The 21,565-nt window shown below is 35.7% G+C and overlaps 1 protein-coding gene across 1 annotated transcript in view; it reads left to right on the top strand.

Annotated features, from left to right (window-relative positions):
• Positions 1–21,565, top strand: part of MARCHF1 (membrane associated ring-CH-type finger 1) — a 1,010,725-nt gene that overhangs the window by 962,017 nt on the left and 27,143 nt on the right. The window lies entirely within an intron of this gene.

Raw genomic sequence — 21,565 nt, 5'->3', positions numbered from 1 at the left:
AGTTCAAATGCCAGCTTTGAGTGACCTTGAACAAGCACCTTTTAGCTTCTGTTTCCTTCCAGCTCTAAATCTGTGCCTATAATGTCAAGGACCATAGTATCTTTAAGTAATTAGATAACACAAATGCCATATTTGCCAAAAAGCATTGGACACTTGCCCCTCCCCCAGAGACTTTTTTTACCCACCTAGCCTTTTCTCAGGGGGCTGCTGTATGAAGATTAGCCAGTTTAAGCAAGGTTGTATTGCCACGTCAAGAAACCGTATTTTTGTTTCAAACTAGTATTCTTTAACTTACCTGGACTTCTCTAATTTATATGCTCTCATTGCACCCTCTAGTGGAAAATGTTATTATAGCAACCTAATTATATTCAATTCTGACTTGGGTATACTCCCAGCAAGGAAACAAAAAGGAAGTTTACTTGGCAAGTGTACTTTAGCGAGAAGATATGTATTCTTAGTTTGTAATTTGATAGTAAAACAAGAGCTGAACTTGTAGTAAGGAAGATCTGAGTTTAATCCTACCTCAGATATTTCACTAATTATGCCATTTTGGGGTTAACCTCTTGTGCCTCAGTTTCTTCATCTGAAATATGAAGAAAATAATCACCCCTGGAACATAGGTTTAGAGCTAGAAGAAATCTTAGAGATCAGTCAGTCCCTCAGTTTACAAGCATTTATTAAATACCTAGTATGTGATAGGTAAGAAGTACAGTGGGGAGAAAGCTGATCTTAGAGTTCAAGTCCTTCCACTGAGACAGGCTGGCTATGTGATAATATCTCAGCACTCCCGGAAACTCTCTTCAACTGTAGGTTGCAAGAGTTATTGATCTGTATTGATAGAGTGTATTTTCTGGGATTTCCTTCCAAATACCCATGAAATCATAGGTTTGATTATCTTAAAAAGCTAACAAGTAGGAGTATCAATGCAAAAGTGATGTAGTTTTTGCCCTCCAAGAGGATTTGGAAATTAGGGAAAGAGAGGAGATGATCAGAGGCAGCTTGCCTAATATCCCACAGGCTGTGAACAATTGAGAATTTGAAACCAATTTGAACTAAAGTGTTTTGCTGACCTTAAAGTGGTATGTAAATATTGGCTACTGTTATTATTAATTTCAAGGACAATGATTGCTTTTTATCTTTTTATCCCCAGCACCTAACATACTGATTTACACATTTTATTAAACATAGCTCAATAAGTGCTTTAAATGAATATATTCATAATACATAGTTGCCTGTTATGCTCCTATTAAAACTCAGTCTGTAAATAATAAGATTTAGAAGCATTTCAGTCACTTAGGATTGTTGGATCCATGGTTTCTTAGGGAAAGGGAAGGAAAGAAGAGAAGTAGGGAGACAGGGGGGAAAGGAGAAAGGAGAAGAAAGGAAGCCAAAGAAGGAAAGGAAGAAAGAAGGGAAAGAGAGAAGGGAAGGAAGGAAAAAAGAAAGGAGAGAAGGTGGGAAGGGAAGAAGAACGGAAGGGGAAGGGACCAGAAGAAGGAAGAAGGAAGGATGTATGTATAAAGTTAGGTATTTGAATTTAGGCTAAAAATATTGGTTAAGTATAGTCACCTTTAGGTATTTCAATCATTTGGGAATGTTGAATATATGGTTTTTAGTCTAGCTATATAATTATTTTTTTCTTCACCTTTTTCCCAATCCCGTCAACTAGTATTCACCATTTCAAGCTAGCTTTTGTATCTCTCTCTCCTTCTCTCCTCTCCTCTATCATGTTTTCTCTCTCTCAATGTCTCTGTCTCTTTCCATCTCCCTCTCTGTCTGTCTCTATCTCTCCCCCTTCTTCACTCCTTCCCTCCTTCCCCTTTCTTTTTCTCTTTCCCTCTTCTCTCCTCTTCTCCTTATTATTTCTTTTCCACTTTATTTCCATCTCACGTCTTATCTCTTTTCTTCCCTCTATTTTATTTGCACTTTCTCTCCCTCTCTTTCTCCCTTCCCCCTCCTCTCTCTTTATCTTTTTAAAATTTCCTTCCTATCCTTTTCCTTAGGTTTGTTTAATGGTACCCCTGGACATGACATAGCTTCCCTGAGTTGACAGAGATAAAGAGGTTGCTGAACTCTACTTTAGAATACTCCCTGGAAATATAATAGAATTACCTACTATGAAATTTGAGTTTTGAGGTAATTTCTCTGTTGTTTTAGCTGTGATTGGCATATTGGAAATGGCCTAAGTCAGCATTACACATATTTCAATAAATGAGAACTCTTAAAGAAAACTTAGGGCCTGACAGCCAGAGAACTGGACTGTGAATAACTTGAATAAGTAACTTTATCTCTTTTTCTCTCACTTTACTCTCTTTCAAATATGGCATGCAGTCTAACTTTTTCTTATAGAAGTAATGGTGATTAGGGGGCATGGCTGATGAAAGAGGAAGGAGGAAAGAGGAAGTTTAAGGGAGTTACAATTGGTAGTTGAAAGAACAATTTTAGCTAGGAGGAAATGAAGACACTTCAGAACAAAATGGTTTGAATACAGGAAAGCCAAAAAGGTCAAACAATTTGGCAAAGTCTCATATTTTTATGAGTTTTATGAGTTCATTACCTGAAGGTCAGATACCTCAAGTGTGTTGGCAATAACTGTGAACTTGTATTAAGGAGACAATAAGAAGTTATATCTAAATAACCTTGCATTTTGCTGATCAAACTTATCATGATTTGAGGAAGTAATCTCTATGGAACCAAATTGTGCATAGGTTCTTTTCAGATTGTCATTTATATTTTGAGCATTCCTTAATAAATTTTAGATTCAAGAAGAGTAAAAACGTTTAGGCGTTCTTGACTTTAATGCTGATTCTACATCAAAAAAAAAAAAAAAAAATTACTAGAGACCCTTGGCCAATATTTGGTAATTAGTAATTGGGGAAATTGAGTCTAAAATTCAAGTCTTAGGCCTCCAAGTCTAAGGCTCCATGCCTTATCTTTTTTTTTTTTTTTCTTCTGTCTCTGTGTCTCTCTCTTACTTTTTCTTTCACTTATGAAAATTCCCATATGAGAATTCCCTTCTTAGCTACTGTGGATTCTCTAGCACTTTATCTGGAGAATCCACCAGCCACTAATTTACTAATGATAAAGTATCGTAATTAATAGATCCTTTCACTTACAAATTTATTAGTGAAAAATCCCAATTCCAAGTAACAGTCCTATAAATGGAAGTTGACAAGTAGAGTACATGCTCTTCCTTTAGCACATTGAAAATGCCAGCCTCGTATATATGAAAAAAATAATAATAAATACTCCATGCTCAGGTAATTAGTATGGCCTGGTTGGAGATGTCAGTTGGAATATTTAAAGCAGAGATAAACTAGGCAATTTGAATCAGCAGAGGTATGAAAAAATTTGTTATATCATCTCATCAAAATAGATAAAGTGGGATAACTTCTCTTGAGACATGTTATGAATAATCCAATTAGTGAATGCTACCAACTGCTTCTGTCTCTTATTTTAAGAGAAAGGTAATTGAAACTGAAGTTAGAGCTAAAAAGACCTAATGATGACTGACTGACTGTCCCTGATTCTCATGCTGCAACTTCTAAGAAAGACAGTGTTACCTTCAGAGTTCCTCTGTTCCTCCTTATCATCCATGAGTAGCCTATTTTGTTGTAGTTGCTCAGTTATACAATCATGTACAACTCTTTGTCTAACCATACTGTCCATGAGATTTTCTTGGCAAAGATACAGGAATGATTTGCATTTCCTTTTCCAGTGGACTAAGAGGTTAAATGATTTGCCTCTTGCAGACATTTAAGTGACTTTTCCAGGGTTATCCAGTTACCTGAACTTAGGTCTTCCTGACTCTATGCCCCATGATCTATCCATTGTGCCAGCTAGCTGCCCCTGAAGAAACTTAATTTCAATTCAAATAAGCAAAATAAAGACTTTCTTCTTTTCCTAAAGAAGCCTATGCCACTTTAAGAAACTCAAAGGGACTACTACCCAGCCTCTTTTGTTCTCCTATAACTCATGTGTATTGATGTAAACATCAAATTCTGTTTTCACTAAGTTGTTGTCTGAAGTATAGACTGTTTCTCTAATATTATTAAATATCTAAGTCTGGATTTGAACTCAAGTTTCCATGACTGGATTTAAAAACAGCTTGGAGGCATTATAGATTGAATGCTAGCCTTGGAGTAAGCAAGATAGGTTCAAGTCCTGCCTCTTACGTTTACTAACACCGTGATGGTTGGAAACTTACTTGTCAGTTGATTTCTCTGAATCTCAATTTTCTTATGTGTATACTGAGGGCATTGGATTTGATGACCTGTATAGTCTCTTCTATTTCTAAATTTAATGTGCCCTTAAACTCCAATATTCTATGATTTGGCCAAAGTATAATTTACTTATAGCAGGAATGGTGTTTTTTTATTATCTTTCCATCCCCCATTCCATAAAAATGTGTGTGTATGTGTGTGTGTGTGTGTATATATGTATATATGCATGTATATACACATGTATCATATATATATAAATGTATGTAATATATGAATATATAATATACAATATATGTGCATATGTATATGATACTAGAGTATATTGTATATGTATATAATATAATAGTATATTTCATATAAATATATTCTTTGTATCTCTATTAGAATATAGCACATTGTCTTGCACATAGTAGGAGGGCAATAAATGTTTACTAAATAAATAATTTTTGGAGCAAGCATTTTTAATAAGCCCTGTTACAAGGAGAATTTTTAATTGAGTTAATAAAAACCAAAATGGCTAAATAGAAATATAAACCCCCAAGTTGCTGCTGATTACATTGTCTTTATTATATATTTTAAAATTACATTAACTTTATAAAGTATTATTAAATCAGATGGTCAGGAAAAAACTTATGAAAGTAAATGTGATTGCACCTATGTAATTTATATTAAATTGGTTACTATCTTGAAGGAGAAGAGAACATCTGGACCTCAAAATTTTATTAAAAATGAATTCAAAATTGTTTTACACATAATTGGGAAAAATAGTACTTAAAAAGAAGAACATAGAAAATAAATGTAAGGAAGCATCATTTTAAGGAGTAGTCCAAGTTGATTTCCCTCTTAAGACAAATCATTTTTTTTTTCATATGTACCTCTGACCTGACATAGTTACTTAATTTTATCATCATAAATGGGAACTTCTTAAAGACATATACAAAGTGTGGTACTTTTCTCCTGAAATTTTAAGACCAGAATGACTTACCTTCTATGTGATTCAGAAAACACAACCTTGTAATAAATTGCAACCCTTACTCTTACCTCAGGGTTTTTAATTTATCTGGAATAGTTTATATATTTTAACTTTTCTTGAAAGTTGCATCACAACAAGTAACATTCTTGAAAACAGATAGCCTGGATATAAGATTTAGAGTTGGATTTTGGCTTCATTTAATGAAAGATTGTTGGGGCAAATGGTTTAAATTGTGATATTCTCTTTATTTCAATCTGTGAGGCATGGGCCCAAATTAGGCTAGCCCTTTATTAGGTCATGTTCAAAGTTGGGATGAAATGAGATGCTCAAACAATTCATCAAGAATAGAGCAAGTAGAATTTAGCTCAGTTGACTCAATCTCATGTTTCATCTCCATGTATGGCAGGGCAAGTTATAGTGACTCCTAAGGTTTGGAACAAGCAGCAAGTCTGATGGACCCTAATCCCTCATTGGTGGGACATTTATGAGCTGTAGGCAACCAGAAAGACCAGGGAGTTGAGTCAGTATGTCTATGCTAGTGAAGCTTGAGCTTTGCCCAGTTCTAGGCTATTTGTTGCCTTTGGAAGTATAATAAACCAAATCTATGTTGGGAGAGGAGGGGGAAGAGGAGGAACCCTGGAAACTAATGATCTTGTCACAAAACCACCAAAAACATTCACAGAACACTCTCTTTTAGGTTCTTTAATCAAATAGACATATAGTAAATTCTTTGTTTACCCTTCCCATCCATCTACTGTAGCCACTTGCCAAATATTTCTTGTAGAAATTGGATGTAAAATTAAAACCCCCCAAAGAAATCACAAAATCAGTAGAAATCTGTTGTTGCTGTTGTTTGTTGGTTTATGGATTGGTAATTTTGGCTCATTGAATTCATATAAAAATATCCTAGACTTGCTTCCTATCTCCCTACCCCCTTATTTAAGACTGCATGAAGCTACAGAAGAGAAGTGGGGAGGGAGAAGACAAGATACTTAAAATAGATACAATTCTGCCTAGAGCCTAAATATAATGTTACGCAAAAATTTCTGAGAAGTACAGGGGTAGGCAATATGAAATGTGTGCATAAGGCTTAGAAATTCACCTAAATCACATACCTTTAATGGGAACTAGAAGACACTTGTAGACACTGATTTTTTACCTAGTTGTATTTTCCCATGTGGCCATGCAGTCAGTGGACACTGAATTTTGTAAGACTAATTAAAGACCAAATGCTCTGAAACTTGAGAAATATTCATTTTCTTTATAATTCTCAAGCATCACAACATGTTGGTTCAAGATATGTTCTAACATTACTGGGTCAATAATCCCAACTCAGGTTTCCCTATTATTCCCAAGCAGTGATTAGAAACAGGAAGCCTGCCCAGTTAGCTACTGTATACAGCAAAGGCATTAATGGGCCCAAACCAGGTTAAAATGTAATAGGAAAATGTTTAACAAAATGAAAAAAATATATAATAGAACATAGATAATGTTAATATGTGGTTTTCTAAATCACTATACTTAAGCAGGGACTCATATACATTTTAATGTTCTCTTTCTTTTTGAGTGCAACATCACTTATGTAGAGGACTTCTTTTGTTTTTATTTATGTGGGAAGTTACAGAAACCAACCCTGTAACAAGTCACTTGTCAAAGCCCAGTGAGGAAAGCCCTGTCTTAAACAAGAGAATCACATGGGAAAAGCCAATCTAGATAAAACTATTGTGCAGAAGAAGAAACCTGGGAGGGATAAGTAACACACTATGTGGCAGATTCAGGATCCAAGAATCCTGATAAGTTACAGAAAGGTAATGAGCATGTTCTCTGAGCTTTTAATGGAATCACTGATCAAAATGCTGAGCTGAACAGAGCTAAGCACAAATCCCCAGGGCACACCACTGCAGACCTCCTACCAGGTCGACATTGAACTATTAATGACAACTCTTTGAAAGTCATTCAACAAGTCTTAATCCAGCTAATTATATTGTCACTATAGTCTACATCTTTTCACTTTCTCTACAAAAATTGAATGAGGTACATTATCAAATGCTTTATAAAATCTTGGTGTAGTATTCTAGTTTAGTAACCTTGCCAAAAAATAAAATGAAGGTTCATTTGGCATGATCAAATATTCATCATGAGGCCATGCTGACTCAATGTTCACTTATTCTATTAATGGTTAATTTTAGAATTTTCCCAATAATCAGTCAAGCTCATTGGTCTGTTTTTGCAGAGATGATCTTTTCCTTAAAACAAAACAAACAAAAATTAGCCTTTCTCTAGTCCTACAGTCGCACATTCACTTTTCTATAATCTTTCAAATATCACTTGAGTTCAATAATTGTATCTGTTGCTTCTTTTAGTACTCAAAAAATTGATAACAGATTTAATCAATCGATGAATAGATATTTATCACCTACTATGTGTCAGACTCTATAATGTATGCTGAGGATAAGAATTATATAGTCCTTGTCCTAAAAAAAAAACTTTGCATTCTATTAAGGAAGATAATATGTACAAATATAAATAAATATAGACTACATATGTAGCATTCCCTCCAGCTACTTCTTAATTCCTATTTGCATTGCACCCCAGGAAGGTGGCTGATCACTACTCACTCTCCTCAAGGTTTCAAGGGTGACCCCAATAAGGGTTTCTAGTACTGTCATTCATGGACCCCATCAGTTTGTTTCCCACTAGCAGACAGACTTAATTAATAAAAGTTTTTAATAAATGGAATAACAAGAGTGGCAGTTTAAAAAAAATTCCCCTCCTTACATGTAGAATCCACAGGAAAGATAGGCACAAGCTTAGCATGGAATGATAGTGAAATGCATATGTTGGTGACACATGTCACTGTATTAACATTATTATTAAAGATTTTATTTATTATTTATAAATTAATTAATTATTATTATTAAAGATTAACACAACTTCTTGTTGCTGAAAGTCTTTTTCTCAATTCTTAGAATATCTGAAATATTACTTAGAATAATAATAATACTATTCTTAGTAATACTTAGAAGTCCCTTGGGGACTTCTTTTGGGCACACTTTGGGGCTCCAAGTGTTTGTGGATGGCCAGGACTCTAATATAAATAGTGACTCTCACTTCTCATTGGATGTATTATCTTCTACCAGTCCAGTCTTTCCAATGCCTTGGGGTAGAAGGGGGAGGAATAAGAGAAAGTTGAGGAGAGGAGAGAAGGTAAGGGAGCATACCCCATTCTTATGTTCACAAAATCAAGTCAAGGGAGTTTGAAGAAAGAAGGGTGTTGCTAAGCAACCTGGGAAATCAGGAAACAATTTATGGAGAAGGTGGTATTCTACTTGAATTTTGAAGGCATGGGGGATGGTCAGTGCAAAGTCATGCAGATGAGAGGTCGAGTATTATAGCAAAAAGAGCTAAAAGAAACCGCTGGGTTCATCTAGTCCAACCTCTGATTTCTACAAGTAAGGAACTGAGACCCACAGAGAGGTCACTGACTGACTTACTCTCGGTCCCAGAGGGAATAAATAGCAGTCAGGATTCAAGCTCATGGGCTCTAACCCCAATTCTGTACCATGCTAATTTCTAATGTTATACCATGCTATGTCATCTGTACCAGGTGACATGAATCAATCAGGAGGGTTTTTATTTTTTAAATTATCAATTTAATTTTCTTAGCTATTAACTCTTTGAGTGCAAAGGTCATCTGCTTTGGCCAACAAACACAGAGTTAAGCAGCTCTATACTCCATCTCATCCCATCTGCCTCAGCTTCTCCCTTTTGCTTTTAAAGGACCCCAAACCCTTGGATTTCCTTTACTTCCCCTGACACTTTTTTGTAGGATCATATATTCTTATATTCATTCTCTTAAATTTTGTCACCCTTTCCATTTTATAAATATAATGTATAATATGTCACTCCTATGTTTTATATATGTTTATAAAATATTACAGTGACTAGAAAGACAGAGCAATAGGTGGATAGGTGATTTTAAAAATCTAGATGGGTAAGGTCTCTATGCACAACTGTCTCTTCAGATATCTCCTGTTTGTCCTTCTGTTTGGAATTATTTTAATACTTCAGTGTCTTCAGAATTTTATTTTCAAGAAATTTTTATCTCCATGAAAAAAGTTCCTCTGTGGAATTTTTATTCATGGAATCCTATCTATCTATTCTTCCTCTCTTTCTTTGGAATTTGCTTTTCCAAGCTAAAGTGTAGGTTATACTACACCTAGCTTTCCTGTTCTCTGTCACAAATTCTAAGCATTGGTCACTTTCTACTCCTAAAATTCCCATTTTTCTTTTCATCCAAAGTAACTCATTTATTCCTGTTAGTAAGAATCATATCCAGGGTAGATTACCCCACTACCATCATCCCTAACAGGATGAAAGGATAAAACTAATAATAAGAGAGGTTTAGAAGTTGGCAAAGAAAATTCTATCAGAGATCTGACTAACTGAAGCTCCCCATTACTATTAATTATATCATGTATATATGACAAGATTGCAATCTATTTCTTGAACTTTTCATTTCTTTTCACAATGTTCCTGCTCCTCAGTTCCTGGATTTCCACAATTGAGTACCCTGGCCCCAATCCTTTTCCTATATGTTTCTTTCGTATTGTTTTATTGACAACTTTAATTTTTATATTGCATTCATTTCCAAATCTATTTTTCCTCTTGCTTTTATCACTAAAACAAACCAGCACATCAATTGCACCCAAGACTACAAGTAATATTCTATACTCACAGCCCATCCCTCTTGCAATAAAGGGAGGAAGGTAGATTTTCTCAATTATTCTCTGGACCAACCTTGACTACTATAATTGCACAGCAAGCAGTTTAATTTTGCATTTTTTAAAAAGTTATATTATTATGATAATTGTGTGTATTGTTTTACCAAGTCTACTTATTTCATACTGTATCAGATCATATTTCTCTGAATTCTTCACATTGATAAAAATCTTATAGCACAATAATATTCTATTATATATATATATATATATATATATATACACATATATATATATATATATATATGTATGTATGTATGTATCTCATTTGTTTAGTCATTCTCCACTTGATAAACATCAACTTTGTTTCTAGTTCTCCACAATCACAAAATGGTGAAATGAAAATTTTGGTATATATGAGAACTTGCTGTTATTGATACTTGGTAAATATCACTAGGAGTGGGATAGCCTGCTTGTTTTTTTTTTTTTTTTTGTATGTATATTTGTTTTTAAGAGGCATTACCAGCCAGAGTCAAGAAATAAGAAAAAAAAGTGAGGTTCTACCACAAGGAAAAAAATTAACTCCATATCAAATCATACTTTATATCTAACCTATGAGATTAAATTTGTTTCCTTGTGGTAGAAACTTCTTTTGGTTCTTCCCTTTTGATTCCGTTTTGGTCATTTTGTTTGGACATGTTTCTCTTGGTTCTTTTCTTGGATTTATTTATTTATTTTTTAGTGATTAGATCTAGTCGCCTTCCTCCTTCCTCCATCTTTTTTTTTTTTTTTGGCTGAGGCAATTGGGGTTAAGTGACTTGCCCAGGGTCACACCGCTAGGAAGTGTTACGTGTCTGAAACCATATTTGAACTCGGGTCCTCCTGACTTCAGGGCTGATGCTCTATCCACTGTACCACCTAGCTGCCCCCTCCAACCCTTCTTAAAGTTATTTGAATTTGATTTGTTAAATGCCAGTGGAATATGTATTTTTCCTGCATATTCTGTAACATTGGACAAGCTAGCTAATCTTTATGAACTTCTAGTTCTTCATGATTTGAAAAATATCCAGTCCAATACAAGAATACAACATTAGGTGCCTACTATGGGCAAAATGTTTCTTGAAACTTTGGAGATATTAAAATAAAATGAAAAAATGTCCCTTCCTTCAAGTAATTTACAGTTCTAAAGAATGAGTCCAAGCAATGTATAACTAGTGTTATAATGTTTGGTGAAGAAATAGAAATTATAATCTACAAGCATTTATGAAGTCCATACTAAGTACCAAGAAGTAACATGGCCTAGGGACAGTGGTGTCAATCTCAAAAAGAAACAGGGGCTATTAGACCATATATAAGGATCTTTGTGGGCCACTGATTGTTTTCAGTCATATCAGGGTTTTTTTTTAGCAGAGAGACTGGAGTGGTTTACCATTTCCTTCTAACTTGTTTTACAATGAGGAAACAGAGGTAAATAATGTGAAGTGACTCGAAGCCACATTTGAACTCAAGTTTTCCTGACTCAAAGTCTAGTGTTCATACTGTGCTTCATATTGACTTAGAAAACCACATATGAACGTTATTTATGTTCTTTCATATTTTATTTATTTCCCAATTACTGGTTCCAGTAACCTTGTCTACTACCATGTTTGACACCTCAGGCCTAATGAATAAGGAAATGACCCAGAAAGATGGGTTTAAGGCTATATCTAACATATGCTGCTTTTGTAACTGTGGTGAAGTTACTTAACCTCTCAGTACCCTATACCATTCTCTGTAAGACTACAATTTGCAAAGAAGGTACTGAATAGTATTGGTAGATGGAGTCTCTCTGCTTCAATAAGGGAATAAGAAAGGAGTTCTCTACATCAATATTACCAGTCCAGTCTCTATCTCTCTTTTTGTGTATGTGTGTGCTTTGAACACTGTGCTAGACACTGAGAATACAATGATTCAGGCTAATGTCCTGGTATTTTAGATTCGATGTTGGAGCAAAGTGAAAACATGCATAGGTCATTCCACAATTAATACCAAAGAGATGTACCCAGGAACAGGATATTCAATGGAGATAGGCCCTTGCAGTTGTTTTTAGCTGAATGCTAAACCTCTGTGTAAAGGAGATATTAGAGAAGGAAAAGGTAGGGAGGGCAATAGGAACTAAAATAGGAGCTAGAGGAGGGACTAAGATGGCCTAAACTAGGGTAATAGTTGCTGCAGCTTGTTCAGTTGTAGGTGAGCTTGTTTTTCAGTTATAGCTGACACTCTGTGACCCTATTTGGATTTTCTTGGCAAAGATAATAGAGTGGTTTGCCATTTCCTTCCCCAGCTCATTTTACAGAGGGGGAAACTGAGGCAAACAGGGTGAAGTGATTTGCAAGGGTAAAGTCAGATTTTAAGTCAGGAAGATGAGTCTTCCCTACCCCAGGATCTTTGTGCACTATGGCACCATCTAGCTGTCCTTATTAATGTATAAAAGATATTAGACCATGGATTCTAGAGATATTGTAGAGATAAGATAGACAAGATTTTACAGCAATGTGTGTGAGAGAGAAAATGAGAAATTGAGAGTGAGTTCATAAGATTAAAATCTTGTAAGATTTTAGCATTAGAGGGGAACTGTAGAGACCACTTAATTCAACTCATTCTTTCCATGGATTAGGATTAATTAATTAGGATTAGGAATTTGAGGCCCAGAAAAGGTATTTAACTAATATCATGAAAGCTAATACTAAATTCATCTTGTTAGGCATTGTGCAATTGTTTATACTGAGAGGATAGAGAGCAGGCCCCTTTAGTGCAGCAGCACATGCCAAATGAACTGCACAGAGCTATTACATTTGTATGTTCCCCATGGATGTCTAAGTCATAGAGATTCAAGAAAAGAGAATCCTGGGAAGACAATAGAGGGAGATGGAATCTGCCACCAACAAACATTTATGAAGTGACTACAATGGACTGGGCACTGTGCCAGATACATTAGATAGAAATACAAAGAAAGGAATAATCTCAAATCCCATTCTCCACCCTCTCCCCCCCCCCCCCCCCCCCCCACCCCCCCCCCCCCCCCCCCCCCCCCCCCGCCCCCATTTTCAATAATAAAACTGCAGGAAACTCAGCAATAATAGGAAGAGGAGAAAGTGAAAGAATCCACTATCAGGTAATTTTTATAGGAAAAAAAATAACTGAATATGAACTCATTTGCTTTTGTTCCTGGTATTCTTCTTCTGCTTCCTTTCTCTCACACTCATCTCACTGGCCCAGGGCAGCCCTCTGTCTTATGGCTACAGCAAATTTAAGGAGGTGGGGAATAGGAGGGCAAGCATTTGTTAGGTACCTTTTTTGTGCCAGGCACTTTATAATTCACATTTGATCCTTCCTAGGAGATAGATACTATTATTATTCCCCTTTTTACAGTTGAGGAAACAGAGGCAGCCAGAGGTATGTTTAAGGTCATAAAACAAGTAAACTTCTAAGGCCAGAACTGAGGTCTCTTTGACTGCAGGCCTAGCACTAAATCCAGTGTATCACCTGGCTGTCAAGATCTTTGAAATTAATCCCTTTGACACAGTCAACTAGGGTGATACCCACTCTTAGCACCGATGGAAGCCCAGGTGCTTAAGTACTCCTATCCCAAGGTGCTTCTCTCCCATATTCCTCGTGCAGGCCTGGGGAAGGGAGGAACTAGTTAACACAGAAAGGATGAATTAACTACTAGAAGGAGTGAAAGAAATGAAAGAAGAAACCCTCATGAAAATATTTCTTAGGCACTCCTCTCCAGAGAACCCTGGAAAATCCTTCCAATTTCTTCTTGACCTGGAGATTAATGGCCTAGGGACTGAAAATAGTTATCGGGCAGCCTAGAAGAGTGGGACAGGTGTATAGGTAGAAAACAGACCCAACAATAATGGCTACTTGCAGTACTGAACTGGAGGCTTGTCCCAACTAGTTACTCCTATCCTCCAAGAGACATATACTTTGTCTTACCTTGTCTAATCCTGGTGGTCTGAGAGAACAGACAGCAGCTAATGGAAAAAACACAACAGACAGATTTTCAGAGGGAAAGGTTTGACTATAAGAAGCCCATTTTTCAGCAAGGACACCATAGAAAAATCAAGTGACAGATAAAGGTAGAAGAAAGCTAACTGAGGAAGAGAAATGAAACATTCAGCAGGAAGAAAGTACCATCTTAGTGGAGAAGCACTTCACGATAAAGAGAATTGAGTCAAAAATCCTCTTAGGAAGGTAGAAATATCACAACAAATTCCACAAGAGCCAGTGAAAATAACAATGGAACAATGGCAATGGACTTCTGAAATAGTCAAGAAGGACAACCAAAGAACTGAATGGAATGAATACAGACACACACACACACACACTCATTCTCCTCAATATGATATATATAAATATACATATATACATATGTATGTATGTGATAGAATCTAAAGCTCCTACGGAAGAAATCAATAATTCTAAACAAGGATTATAGAACTTTGACCAAAAGAAATTTAGGGAACTCTGTATGGTAAGAGATTCTTTGAAAAAAAAAAAAAAACATCAAAAGTGAAATGAAAAAAAAATGGCAGAAGGAAAATATATGGAAAACCAATAACAAAACCAAGATAGAAGAGTACATGAAAATTCTAGCAAACCCAAAACACTGAATTTAAAGATAAGATGATTAGAGATAATTTAAGCACTGAATATCTTCTAGGATAGCATTATCAAAAAGAAAATACCATGCTTCCAAAAAAGTACACATAAAAAGTGAACACAAATAGGATGTCTTGACTGAGAAAATTCATAGAATGTCAACAGAAAAAAATATTACCTCACCAAGACAAAACTATAATCAAATTTAAAAACTAAAGAAAAATAGCAGTTTTGTTTAAAATAAAGAGAGGGATGAAAGTAACTTACCATTTTAAAGGAAAACCTATAAATAGATTTCACATTTATAAGAAATCAAAGTTAAATCTGGAATATGGTATTCTAAAAAACCAAAAATAAAAAATTATACTGACACTTAAAAAGCAACAAATCCTGCTGTCAAGCCTAAAATTTAGAAATAAGAATTATATATTCCATAAAAGGAAAGAATTTAAACCATTCTTTCCAGAGATACTAGGGGAAATATAAATGGTAATTTTAGCACTAAAGGCAAAGTTCACAAAATGTGTATTGGACCAAGCAACTAAAATGTGCCTTCAAATAAACTTTTAAACATGACTAATATGGAAACTTCACATGTATATCACCTTCTCAATTGTGGAGAAGGGACTAGAGGGAGAGAATTTGCAAATAAAAAAAATTTTGATTAATGTTAAAAAATAAAAATTTAAAAAGGAATTGAAAATAGCAACAAAAATAAAATACTTGCTAAAAGGAAAAAAAAACACCTCATTAACTTTTAAAGACAAACTATTTTGGAGTTTGGGACCCTGAAACATGATATAATGAGGGAATATATCTGAGACTCCACCCAATGGGGAGACAATATTTCAAGGCTGATTTCAGGGCAAATGGAGAAGAGTAAAGGTAACAGAGGAGGCCTGAAGAAGAGTTCACTTAGGATACAGCCACAGTGAAAAGGAAGCATATCTTGTAACTTCCTATTTAACTAATTATTGTTGTTAACTAGATGCTGAGCTCATTTGTTTCCATGCTGTTGAAGGAAATGTAAATGTTATTAGCACCCTCTAAATTTTGATGAAAAACTTAAATAGAAAATGAGGATACTAATTGGTAGTAAGGATGATTACAGGCTGTGTATTAATAATCTTAAAATGATATTATCTTTTTGTTTTATTGTATTTTTATTTATTTTTGAATATTTCCCAGTTACATTTTAATACCCTTGTCACTTGCCCTAGTTATGGCTTTGCTTCCAGTGCTTTTCATTGTTGAATTCTCTATATACTACTATCTAAAATATGCAAAAAAAAAAAAGGCTAAATCATGGCCCCTGAAGACTGGGTGGGGAAAATGACATCTTGACAACTAAGTGGTGTTGAACCTGAACTCAGGAAGACCTGAATTCAAATTCAGCTTCAGATACTTTCCAGGTACATGACTCTGGGGAAGTTACTTCAACATTTAATTTCTGATTGCCTCTATCTCTTCCTCTGTAAAATGAAGATAATAATAGCATCCACTTCTCAGTGTTGTAAGGATAAAATGAGATAGTATTTGTAAAGCATTTTGCAAATCTTAAAGTGCTGTTATAAATGTTAGTTGTTACTAGTACAATTACGACTTAGCTTAAAGTAAGAAGGGTAGAGGCAAGTATTTCCTCCCTCCTACGGAAATGCTTTTTCTTCACTGCAGAAAGCGAATCAAGCTTAGAAAAATTCACTTCAGCATCCCAAGGGCCTCCACTATATTGGAAGGATAGATTAAAATAAAAGTGGTAGTTGTATCCCTATTTGCAAATAGTTTTTCAATTCAGACTGTCAAGTCCGTTCAGAGTTACAGCTCCCCTCAAATAACAAATTAATAAAACTTACAGAAAGCTCTTTAGATCAATCAATCCATTCCCCTGCCTCTGCATGAAATTATACTTAAATGATCAGAAAGGTAGTATGCTCTTCAAAAATTGACACACATTTTATAAGACCTATTGGCTGCCTTGGAGTAAAATTATAAAATCCATCTACTGCCTCCTGCTATAATCCTTATCCATGTCTGGAGTTGTCTTCTGCAGAAGCAAAAGAATCTATTTTCCATGAAGGGGGTTCAAAAAAAACCCCTTTCATATGTAACTGATGAGTTCCTATATTTCAAAAGCTGGAGAAGTTGGCATATGAATCATCCTGCAGCTGGTGTGATTCAATTAGAATTTATTACGCACCCACAGAGTGCATGACACTATATAATATGCTAATTACTCAGATCATTAGAAGGCCCCCAAAGAAGAAGACATATGTGCCTTATGGAGGTGGGGGGAATCCCAAGACTTGTGTTCTAGTTGTTGATCTGTTTTATCACTTTTTAAAAAAAGTAACTTTTATGGTAATGCTTTTTTTTTTTTTCACAGAACCAAATCAGTCTTTGAGTTGGAAGGGCCTCCAGTAGCCATATAGGTCTCAATGCTTTCCTAAACTCTGGAGCCCAGACCCCACTAGATATGTTCTTGTCAGAACAGAGTTTTGGGTGGTGTTCAATCACGTCTGACTCTGTGATGCCATTTGGGCTTTTCTTGGCAAGGACACTGGAGAGGTTTGTCATTTCTTTCTCCAGTTCATTTTTTCCAAATGAGAAACTGAGATAGAAGTAGAACAAAATATTATAAGTGATGGAAATACTATCTTTTCCTTCATATACCTAACACTTTACCTACTCCCTGGCACATTTTTTGTTGTTGTTGTTTCATTCCTGCCTGACTCTTTGTGACTTCATTTGTGAATTTCTTGACAAAGATACAGGAGTGATTTTCTATTTTCTTCTCTAGTTCATTTTACAGATGAAAAAACTGAGGCATGACTTGCCCAGAGTCATACAACTAGTAAATATTTGAGACCAAATTTGAACTCAGGAAGATAATTCTGCAGACTCTGGACCCAGAATTCTGGGTCTGTGATACCTAACTGCTGGCACATAATAGGTGCTTAATAAATGCTAGTTGGCATTAATTGAACAACAATAATACCGAACACCTATTATGCTTAGAGTTCTTCAAAAGGAAAGTGAACTGCCTCCATAAGCAGTGGGTTTCTCCTTCCTTCAAGTCCATTAGCAAAAGCTAGATGACTATTTGCTAGATCTGTACCAAAACATACAGATTATAAATTTATATCGTTTTTAGGACTGTATTAGACTAGAGGACCTCAGGTGTAGCTTCTAATTCTGAATTCTATGACTCCATCTTTGAACATATTCACTTAACCTGGAAGCTCTCTTCACTTGCAGGCAGCCAATCTGTTTTTACCTATTTAACTCAGCTACAGGCCTGTGGCTGAAGCTGACTGACAGGTTGGCTTGGCTCCTCCCAGGACAGAAATCATACCATCACCATGGAAACCAATCTTGCTGAACATTATAATAAATTACAGACAGACCAATTCTACCAGAAAGAGGCCATGTTAGAGTTGGCTCTATGGTCCATGTTAGCATTTGGCTTATGATGATAGCACATGTCCTAAGCACATAATAGGTATTCAATAAACACTTGTTGAATAAATTACCATCTGAGCTAGAAAAGGAAGGTTATTTTCTTAGAATACACTTTCATAATTTCTAAAATTCTATGGATCTAATTCATAGTATTATGAAAATAATCATGCTTAGTCATAGATCTAGTCACATTCCCTGTATAAAAATGTCTCCAGTGACTCTATTTTACTTCCTGAGTAAGGCTCATAATCCTCTACTTGGCATAAAAGACCTTCCATCATTCAGTACAGCTTCCTATCAGTCCCTTCCACATTCTCAATGCCTCATCCAGATCAGGAGACTCTGCACATCCTGCTTCTTTGGCACCTTTGTTCAGATTGTTTTCCTGTTCCAGCACTGCCCTCCCCACAGAAGATAATTCCAAGGGGATATGGAGAGTGAAGAGGCATTAGACAAATACATAGGATGCATTTAAAGGGAATTCAGAAGTGAAAATGTGAGTCTCCATCTGGTAATTCCAGCTCAGACCCTCATTATGATTCTAAACTGGTTCTAAATCTGAGGTCCTCTGATTGTCCTTGGTTCATTTTGTTTGATCAAAAAACAATTAATTAGAAAGTATTTAATAAGCAACTACTATGTGCTAGGGATACAAAGGAAAAGATTAAATAGTGCTTGCCTTCAAGGAACTTACAGTCTATAGGAAAAATGTAATTAATATATATATATATATATATACACACACACACACACACACGCATACATATATATATATATATATATATTAGTTACACATACACACACTAACTACAAGGTAATTTTGGTGGTGATAGCAGTAGCAGTTGAAGAGATCCAGAAGGATTCTAATCCTGTGTAGAAGGTGCTATCTAAGCTGAGCTTTAAAGTAATCATGAATTTTTCTAGCTATCAGTGAAAAATGCGTATATTCTATGCAAGGGACATAGTCTGCACAAAAACAGTGAGAAAAGGGTGCATATGGGAATAATAGAAAGAAGATCTGTTTAGCTGCAACACTGAGTGAATGAAATGGGGCAATGTATGATAAGTCTAGGAAAGGCAGGTTGGAGCCAGTTTGTCAAGGTCAAAGGAATTTGTATTTGATGCTCAAGGTACCAGTAAAATTTATCAAGCAGGGAAGTGGCATGATATGTATAATTTGTGATTTGAGAATATTAAGCCCCCCTGTCCTTTGACTGTGAGTTCTTGCCAGGGCCACTATTTTATTAAAAGCCCAGGCCATCCATGCTCTGCTCCTGACCATCCAGACTTTTCTACTTTTTCCCATTAGAAAGTGTTTCTCCTATTAGAATATAAGCTCCTTGAAGGCAGAAACTGTCTCTTTGTATTTCTATTCCTAGTATTTAGCCCAGTGCCTGGCATATTTTTGTTGTTTATTTATTTCAATCATGTCCAAGTCTTCATAATGTCATTTGGGATTTTCTTGGCAGAGATACTGCCATTTCTTTTTCCATTTTACAATGGAAAGCAAACAGTTAAGTGACTTGCTCATGGTCACACAGCTAGTCTGAGGCCAGATTTTAACTCAGGAAAATAAGTCTTCCTGATTCCAGAGCCACCCTCCTAGCCTCTGTGCCCACCAAGCTGCCCCTGACTCATGATAATCACTTAATAAATGTACCCCACACACACATTTTGTATCTTTCCTAATGTCTCTTTATCTTTCCCTCTGTCTCTTTTCTTCACCTGTCTAATTGATGAGAAAAGAGACTATAGGCATAGATGCCAATTAAGAAGATATAATAATCCAGGTTAAAAGTGATAAGGACTTAAATTCCAATGGATACAAGATATTATAAAGGTAGTCATGATAAATCTTGGCAGATAATTGTTTATATGGAATTAAGGTGAGTGAAATGTGCACAATAACATCAATATTACAAATCTGGCTGAATGAAATTGATAGTGTTTCCCTTGCTGGGAATATGGAAGTTCAGAATAGGAGTGGTTTGGGGGTAAAAAGCTCTGGATTCTGTTTTGAATATGCTGAGTTTGAGATATCTATGAATATCAAGTTCCAAATGTCTGATAAGCCATTGGTAATATGGAATTGGAGCTAAAGAGAGAGAGATTAGGGCTAGAAATATAGTCCTGGAAATCATCACATAAAGGTGATAATTAAAAGGAAGGAAGCAGGTGAGGGCACTATGGGTACAGAGAGAAAGGAGCATGGAACAGACCTTGGGACATATCCACTCCTGGGGCCATGACATGGATCATGATCACAAGGACACTAAGGGTCAGTCAGCTAGGTAGAAGAACCAGGAATAATTAATGTCCAACCAAAAAAAAAAAAAAAAAAATCCAGAGAACAGACAGGAAGGAAGAGAGAAAGTGGTCAATAGTTGTTATAAACACAGCAGAGGGGTCTAAGTATGAGAACTGGGAAAAGGCTGTCAGATTTGGCAATTAAGAGACCACTGGTACCTTGGAGAGTTCAGCAGCAGTTTAGTGAATAGAGCAGTTCAACTGGGAAAAGGAGAAGAGAGGATCATGATCTGGGGTCCAAGTCAGGATTTTCTAAGGAAGGGGAGCCCCCTGTGTTTTGCAAAGCAGCAGAGAAAGAACTAGCAGAGATTTTCTTTTAATAAGTCTTTTTATCCTACTGTCAATGTGTCTGTGCCTCAGTACTACAGACTGAAAACCATGGTTGAATCCTTGTACCCATGAATCTACCAAACTGCGGCAAAGTCCCTACTTGTTTACAAAATACGACATTCTGCAGATGAAATCTGCGCCAAACATTTGTGTGCAATGATTTGACTGTGCAGCAGGCGGCAATCTTGCCTCACATTTAAGCTTTGCTTTTAGTAACTGCGACATACAGCTAGTTTCAATCAGTTTTCAGGAACCTACGCAGGTGAAAATCAAAATAACAAGATCCTGCATAATATCATTAAATTGCTGCTCAGTTTTAAGAGGCTACTGCTTTTTAAAGATTGTCTTTTTATTTTTTCAATCAGATTTGGTATAATGCTTTTATTGAATGTACTCTGACGTACTTTAGAGGGTTAAGGAGATGGGAGTGAAATGAGACTGTTTTTCTGCACCATATTATGTTTCCTACTTGACAAGCCAGGATATTAAAGCACAGTAGGGTATATTGATTAAATCTGGAAACACCAAAGTCATATGGTGAAAGTAAAATTCACAGCCTATTTATTTGACAGGATCTAAAAAATTATGATTATAATGAATCGATGCCAAAACCAGATAAGAGAAATAAAACTATGTAATAGAAGTGATAAGTTTGGAGACAGACTAAAGTAGGAGTAGCAAAAGCTCATTAATTTAATATTGACTAATTTATAAGTGTCAAAAAAGGAAGCACTTGTTATTCCTAGGTGACTAGCAGAGATTGACTACTTTTCAAGAGGAAGAAGCCCATTTTAAATAATATTCTTAGAATAGGTTTTCCCTCCCCCCCAAAACACAGAATCTTTCAGAATTTCTGAGTTGGAAGGAGCCTCAGAGACTATCCAGTCCTAAATGACCCCTTCTAT

This window comes from Sarcophilus harrisii, chromosome 6 (assembly GCF_902635505.1).
Source record: "Sarcophilus harrisii chromosome 6, mSarHar1.11, whole genome shotgun sequence".
NCBI lineage: Eukaryota > Metazoa > Chordata > Mammalia > Dasyuromorphia > Dasyuridae > Sarcophilus > Sarcophilus harrisii.
This window is presented reverse-complemented; position numbering and strand designations above follow the sequence as displayed.